General features: G+C 47.3%; 1 protein-coding gene across 2 annotated transcripts in view; it reads right to left on the minus strand.

The window, feature by feature from the left end:
- The window catches only part of Rnf220 (ring finger protein 220), a 222,915-nt gene that overhangs the window by 61,880 nt on the left and 152,828 nt on the right, over window positions 1–8,207 (minus strand). The gene's annotated exons all lie outside the window — the stretch shown is intronic.

The following is an 8,207-nucleotide window of genomic DNA, read 5'->3' on the forward strand; positions in this document are numbered from 1 at the left end:
TTACAGATGGTTATGAGCCACCATGTGGTTGCTGGGATTTGAACTCCGGACCTTCGGAAGAGCAGTTGGGAGCTCTTACCCACTGAGCCATCTCACCAGCCCTCAACTTTTCTTTCTTTCTGCACAATCCCTACACTTGTCTCCAGGTGAGCATCTCTCCTCAGCTCCCATCCTGATTTGTCCAATGCCCCACGGATAGTCACTTAGCTTTGCTACCTTCCCTCAAGTGAGACCTTGACGTTGGAAATAATTACCTCTTCTTTAAAATACCCCCTTCCTTCCTTCCTTCTTCCTTCCTTCCTTCCTCTTTTTTTTTTTTTTTTTTTTTTGTGACAGGGTTTCTCTGCATAACCCTGGCTGAACTCTGAAGACCAGGCTGGCCTCAAACTCAAAGGTTCACCTGTCTCTGTCTCCTAAGTACGGACATTAAAGGCGTACACCCATGTATGTATGTACATATGTATGTATGTATGTATGTATGTATGTGTGTATGTGGTGTGTGTGTGTGTGTGTGTGTGTGTGTGTGTAGATGGATGGATGGATGTCTGGCCTCTCTAAACATAGAGTCACTGATAAATATGTTAAACAAATACTTTTGAGATTTCTTTTCAGTTCCCAGGGGTTGAACCCATTGCCTAGTGCATGTTCTGCTTCTGAACTCCGAGTCACAGTAACAACCATGTGCAAAGCCAAAGCACCCAGGTCCACAGGATTTGGGAGGTGGAGGTGAGAGGCAGGCCAGCAGGCAAGGTGTGAATTGCCTCAGGTAGGTTTGAGGCTACAACTGGCCCTGTGTGTCATCTGTGTGACATTAGGCAAGTTATTTAATGTAAAATGTCACCAGAGTTCTTGCTAGAGATCTGCCTAGTCCCTGGTCATCACTTCACCCTCACAGCAACCTGTAGAGTACAACTGGCTTGAGTTGTTGGACCTGAGAGTTGACAGTAGCTGCTGACCTTGGTAAAGCAGAGGTTAAGGGTCAGGTGGTGTCTCCAGGGAAAGTGGCTTCTGAAGTGAAAGGGAGAGGAGGGTGTGGGGTGGTGTCACCTGTGCACAGCCTATCCTGACCCTGAAGAGAAAAAAGGCATGAGAAGAGAGGGAGGGTGGGTGTCTGGTGAAGCACAAGGACGGCACAACTATGTGAGAGCAGTTTCCATTGATGGATCTGGAAGAATGGGAGAACACTGGCGCTACATGAGAGAGAGTCTCTACAGCAGAGAGAGGCTCTACAGCAGAGAGAGGCTCTACAGGAGAGAGAGGCTCTGCAAGCCTAGGAGGGGGAAAGGCTCTAGCCCTATCCAGCCCTATCTGTTGGGGAGATGGACAGGGTACTACTCCTCTCTATCAAACAGCTGAACCGGGTGGAGACTCCCAGGGATCAGAGTGGCGAAGCCACCTGAAGCCACCAGGCCAGAAGAGGGCCGTGACCTTCAAGGCAGGCATTGGAACATGCCTTCTCTGTCATGCCCCAGGATGCCCAGGGCCAGCTCTGGGAGAGGACCTGGGGACTTGGCTAGAAAAGCTGCTTCTGGTGCTGCTGAGATAGGCCCGGGGCTGAGTCCTGTCTACCTGAGCTGTAGGCAGCCCCTCTCCTGCTACTCCTCTCCAGCTGGGATTTTCCCAGCATTCAGACAAGCTTGGGGAGCCAGCCCCTTATTTCCAGAGCTGAAGCAATAAAAGGGGAAAATCAACATCCTAGTGATCTTGTTTATGGTGCTAAGTAAGCTGTACAGCTTAATCCCTACGAGGTTAATGAATTTACAACTTGCTTTGGAATTTGACAAGGGCTGTAAAAGAGGAATGAAGCACTCTCTCTGCTCCTTCCCCCATGGCTGCTGATGCTGGACTAGCCTGGCTTGGCTGCCCTGATGAAGGAGGGGAAAGGATTTAAGTGTGAGGTTCACGGCCAATGGTCTGGGTTTTGAGCTGACTGGTTGAAAAGAAGGCTAATGCAAGAATCAATGGACACTTCCGGTAACTCTCCAGCTTGCTGTGAGTGTCTGCCTTCTACTGTAGCTGTGAAACAGAGGTGAGGTAAAGCCAGCAAAGAGGTTAGTGTCAGATTGTGTACGTAGTGACAGTGACAGTAATTAGCAATTTCATTCAGTCTTAAATCAAAATTTTCTATTTGTTTGTCTATGGCCCCTCACTGTTTATCCATCCATTTAGAAATTCAATAAATCTTTTTTTTTTTTTTTTTTTTTTTTAAATTTTCAAGACAGGGTTTCTCTGTATAGCCTTGGGTACAATTTACAGTGAGTCACACACCTTAAAACATGTTAAAGTTAAAGAGAGGAAGAAGGAATGGACAAGTTATCCTGGTGTACTGAGTACTGACATTAAAGCATATACCCATACCTTATTTCTATCTACCAAAATAGTACGTACGTATGTATGTATGTATGTGGTGTGTGTATGCGCGTGTACGTGTACGTGTGCGTGTGCGTGTGCGTGTGCGTGTGCGTGTGTGTGTGTGTGTGTGTGTGTGTATGGATGGATGTCTGGCTGTAGACCAGGTGACAACAAGGACTACTTTAAAAAAAAAAAAAAAAAAACCAACTTTTTTTTTTTAGTCAGGTATGGTGGTGCGTGCCTTTAATCCCAGCACACAGGAGGCAGAGGCAGGTGGATCTTTGAATTTGAGGCCAGCCTGGTCTACAAGTGAGTTCCTAGGACAGCCAGGGCTACACGGAGAAACCCTGTCTCGAAAAACCAAGACAAACAAACAAAAATCAAAACGAAACAGAACTCAATGTGAGCACACAGTATTATACTAGATCAAAACCTTTGCAATGGGTTTGCCCCCCACCTCCCAGAATAGGACATTCTGAGTTCTAAAGACAGAGGAGGCAGGCTTTTAGAATAGTACTGTCAGAATAGTGATAAAGTGGAAGCCAAGATCATCAGTGGGAGAACTCGACTTCCTCTATTGTATTCATAGACACTTTGCAAGGTGCCAGGGACGAGAGCCATGCCCCTCACTTTGGGTGTACAGCACCAGGCACGGACCCTCCCAGAGATTAGAGCTCCACTCAGTGTTTCTTAAACGAATAAACGGTCCTTTGTACAAACGAATAGACCTACTTCTGGGAACAATACTCCGCAAGAGAGACATCCATTCTCATCCCTTTCTCTTCCACCAGGCCTGCTTTCTCTTGAAAGTGCTCTTGCCAGGACTGCTGGTTCTCATGGGAAATTCTCATGGATCCTCTGAGCACAGGCAGAAATTTTAGCACGGTGGATCGCCCCCTCTTCTTGGACTGTTATTTTGCTTGGCTTCTGGAACAGAACGTTCTCCTCTTCCCTCTTGTCTCAGAAGACACTCCTCAGCCTCTCCTCTCACTGTGAGAGCAGAGGCACGTTAAGAAGGGACTTGAGAGATGATGGGCGGGTCAGTACCACAGCTCAGGACCCCTTCTGAGCATCTGAGGCTTGGTCATCGAATGTATCTCTTCCCCGTTTCCCTCTTCTGAGCGCAGCTCTAGTCTTTCTGGGGTTTTGTCTTTCACTGGGTCTCCATCCTTGCATTCTAGAACCAGAGTTCTTGGTGAGCTACGGACAACTCCTACCTAACAAGACAAGAGTCCAGGCACCTCGAGAGGCAGCTCCCACTGAGCTGGTAAGGAGGGCGGTCACATCCCGAGGTGAGCCATGCGTGTTTCGTGTAGATGCTAGTACCCACACAGAGCATGCACTTTGACCTCAGTAATACCAGGTGAACACCTACGCCCAGGGCCCTGCCCATCCAGGGGTGGAATCCAAGTGCTTAAAGAAGAGTAGAGCAAGAAGACCAGACTTGGGCCCCAGCTTTGACTGGAAGAAACAGTGAAACCTTAGGCTATACCTAGACTCCCCAGGCAGGCCAAGGATCCTGTCGTAGGATTCTCCTGGGCCTCTGTCTTTCTACGTCCTTGGCCTTCTTGTAGAATCCACATTTGGCCTTTCAACTCTTCCAACAGAGTTCCAAACCTCCTTTCCTCCGCACACAGGCTGGTCCCAGGGAGAGAGAACAAGGTGGTGGCGTTGTTAGCCCCTGCCTGTGCACTCCGGCCTGAGAGGCAGAGTTAGTTGCAAGCCAGGGGCTGACTTTCTGCAGATTCCACTCTTCCTCATCCTCAGGCCTTTGTGGGAAAGAATTTGGCCAAAGCAGATTCTCCTGTCACAACCCTGGGGGAGCCCTTTGCTCTCCAGGGAGCGTCCCTTGGGTTCCACCTGTCCGGCTGGCCCCACCGTAAGGGACAAGCAGCTGGGATCTGTCCTACTGGCATAGAGGCTGAAACAGGCTAATGAATCCTGATGGGAGAAGTGACCTTTTCCAAATGCCACATGTCATTGGATTTTATATCACACAAGGACAATGTGCCATGGGTATTAAAATCGTTTTTCCAATAGTTATATATGTGTGTGAGTGTGGGGCACAGTCTGAATGACAAGAGGAAAATCCTAATGAAGATGTCATCAGAGGAACCCTCGCTCCTTGGCACCAGACAGGCACCCCTTCAGGACATCCTGTGACCTCAGCTTTGTTTCTCTCATGAGGATTGCCCTGGTCTTGGCACCACTGCCTGACTCTAGGAATTTATTTCCAATATCAAGGAGAAAGTAAGATTTGGAGAAGACGGCCACTTAGCAATGGAGACTCTGCCAGACACAAGTGCTAGGTACACCTAAGGAAGATGGAGGACACTTGAGAAAGACAACCATAGATCGGAGGCCAGTTGGTGTATGTAGGGCTCAGAGGAGACTAGAGTTCAGAAATGTGAGGGAAGCTTCCCTTGGAGCTTAGAACTTGAGATTACCTGGGAGGAAGTCTCAAGAGACCTCATGTGTCTCTTGTCCCAGAGTCTCCCTGGCAGGTGGCTTCCCCAAGCACCGCCACAATGAGGAGACATTACTAGATGGCACTGCTGCTCCAGAGAGCTTTGGCTGTTTAGGAAGCTCACACAGAGCTGGAGGTCTCCTTCCCTGCAAGTTCCACCTGCTGGGCCTTGTTTAATTCTCTGCCCTCAGATGACGACTCAGAGGCGAACCAGCACTACCCAACAGCCTGAGGGGAAGCTGAAAGCAGAGGGTTCCCTAATCTGCTTTCTGTGCTGAGGATTTCTAGTCCAGCCAGTGACTCCCCGTGTGGCCTGATGTCTAACACACTGACCTATACCTGGCGAGTTCGGTTCCACTAAGAACATTATTTTCTATTATGGTGGGGAGGGGGAGCATCAGGAGTTAGGATCTCAAGGGGCCAAAGAGCTCTGGCTACTCTTGTAGAGGACCCAGGGTTAGCTCTCAGTACGCACATGATGGCTCACAAGCTTTTGTAACTCCAGTTCTAGGGGATCAGATGTCCTCTTCTAGCCTTTTCAGGTACCAGGAATGTATATGATGCACATACACTTACAGGCAAACAGTTACATACATAAAATAAAAATTAAAATAAATAAATAAAATCCTTTAAAAAAAAAAATCCTAGCCTATTTTTTAATGGCTGTGTGAAGAATTTGAATCATAGCCGGGCATGGTGGCGCACATCTTTAATCCCAGCACTTGGGAGGCAGAGGTAGACAGATTTCTGAGTTTGAGGCCAGCCTGGTCTACAGAGTGAGTTCCAGGACAGCCAGGGCTACACAGAGAAACCCTGTCTCGAAAAACCTAACTAAATACATAAATAAAAAATTTTAAAAATTGAATCGTTTTACTTGAACTTTTTGAGACTTGATTTTGTTAACCTAACATCAGATGCGTGGACAACCTTCTCCTTTGAATACCTTTTCCAGGATGTGGTCTAAAGCTAACCTCATGGAGGCCTAGCTGTAGGAGGGCATCAGAAGTCATGGAGAGGGGCAGAGTATAAACAATGCCCACGAGCAGCTGACTGTCCCAGAGGACTGTTCAGCACCAACTGGCCCAAAGTCCTAGGGAATGGGCACAAGCGTGTATATATTGGTACCCGTTCATAGTCTTGTCTCAGACAAACCCGTGTGGATGAGGTGCTGACTCAGCATGGAGACAGTCCCTTACTGGGCTCCAGGATACCAGAGCGTGGTGACTAAGGTCAGGGAGGTGCTCCTCAAGTCTAGGGAAGAAGATGCAGCCAGCCAGCAGTTCTTGCTGAGGCAGCCTGTGTGAGTCCTCAAAGGCTTCAGAGCTCTTCTGTAATAGTCCAGGAATGAACCTCGGCTTTCCCATCTCTAACTGGGTTATCTCAGGCAAGTTCTTGCACCTGATTGCTTTTTTTTTTTAATTTGAAATATGCAGATAAGGCTGGTGAGATGGCTCAGTGGGTAAGAGCACCCGACTGCTCTTCTGAAGGTCCGGAGTTCAAATCCCAGCAACCACATGGTGGCTCATAACCATCTGTACCAAGCAAGATTTGATGCCGTCTTCTGGAGTGTCTGAAGACAGCTACAGTGTACTTACATATAATAAATAAATAAATCTTTAAAAAATGCAGATAATTTGCCTTCCTTTCAGTTAGTATGAGGACTTTATGACTTTGCACATGCGAAATGCTTAGAACAAAGGATGCTGGGCACATAGTAGGCATTCAATAAATATTAGCTACTTTAATCAAATCTACTTTGAGGACACCTGTGCAGGTGATTGATTTTTTTTTTTTTTTTTTTTTTGCTTTAATAAAATACACCTGACAAGAACAAATGGAGGGGAGGTTGATTTGAGCTCACAGTTTCAGGTTACAGCCGGCCATGATGTGGAAGTCGAAAGAGCTTGAGGGGCTGGTTACCTTGTGTTCACATTTCACATCAGGAACATAGAACTTTCTGGTGCTCAGCTCCCTTGCTCCCTTTCACTCCTCCCGTTCCCCAAGACAGGGTTTCTCTGTGTAGCCGCAGCTGTCCTGGAACTTTGTATACCAGGCTGGCCTCAGATTGTATCCTCTTAAGTGCTGGGACTAAAGGAATGTGCCACCACTGCCCAGTTACAGGGAGACTCTTGTCCAATGAATTGGTTAAAGTCCCAGAATATCAGCACTCAGCCGGGCATGGTGGCACACGCCTTTAATCCCAGCACTCAGGAGGCAGAGACAGGCAGATTTCTGAGTTCGAGGCCAGCCTGGTTTACAAAGTGAATTCCAGGACAGCCAGGGCTATACAGAGAAATCCCGTCTCGAAAAAAAACAGAAAAAACCCCAACAACAACAAACAAAAAGAATATCAGCGCTCAGCCCAGTGCTCAGCCCATGAAATAATGCTGCCCACACTCAGGGGCCCAGTTAACCCATTTTAGACAATCCTTTACAGGCATGATCACAGGCCAACCTGATGGACATCATTTCTCACTGAGACTCTCTGTAGATGATTCTGGATTGTGTCGGGTTGACAAAAACCAAGCACCAGTCATTCTTGGCAAATCACCAAGATTCCTGTTCTACAGGAGTAACTGGAGTTGTTGTTTAGTCCTTAGCAGATTGGACAGCAGTTCACTAGTGTGAACAGGCTCTCGCTATGTAGTCTTGGCTGGCTTGGAACTTGCTATGCAGACCACAAGCCAGCCTCCAGCTCACATGGCTCTCCTTGCATCTGCTTTGTGAGTGCCATGAGCCACTGTGCCAGCTTAGTCTTCTGGATTCAGAACAAGGCCGGGTTACTTGTTCCCTCAGCTGTTCTATGATCTGAATGACCCCAGGTGCTCAGGACTAGTCACAGTGGTTTCTGACGTCTTCAGAATTTACCATAGATGCATAATCCCAGAGTTTATCTATGTTATAGCAAACACACACACACACATTATAGTTATGTATTGATTGTATATGATTGATTATATATATCATATATATTATATCTCATATAACACACACACAGTATGTTGTACTCAACTGGCTGGAAGATTTTACCCATTGTTTGCACTGATCAGGATCCATTGATATCCCAAGCCTGTTACCTTCCTCCCTAGAATTGTGTATTGTGCAGGTCTCATCAATAAAGTTCTAAGTAGTTTGTGAGAATCCCCAACTGAAGACCCAGTAAAGAGAAAACACTCCCTGCCTGGCAGTCAGCTGTCTCAGGTCTTCCGTGTTCATTAGTCAAACTCATTCTTGTCATGTAGAAGTGCCTGCTGCTGAGCCTGAAGACCTGAGTTCAGTCCCTGGGACTCACACGGTGGAAGGAGAGAACCAACTGCTGTGAGTTGTCCTATGACCTACACACACACACACAGACACACACACACACACACACACACACACACACACA

Source organism: Mus pahari, chromosome 6 (genome assembly GCF_900095145.1).
Source record: "Mus pahari chromosome 6, PAHARI_EIJ_v1.1, whole genome shotgun sequence".
Taxonomy (NCBI): domain Eukaryota; kingdom Metazoa; phylum Chordata; class Mammalia; order Rodentia; family Muridae; genus Mus; species Mus pahari.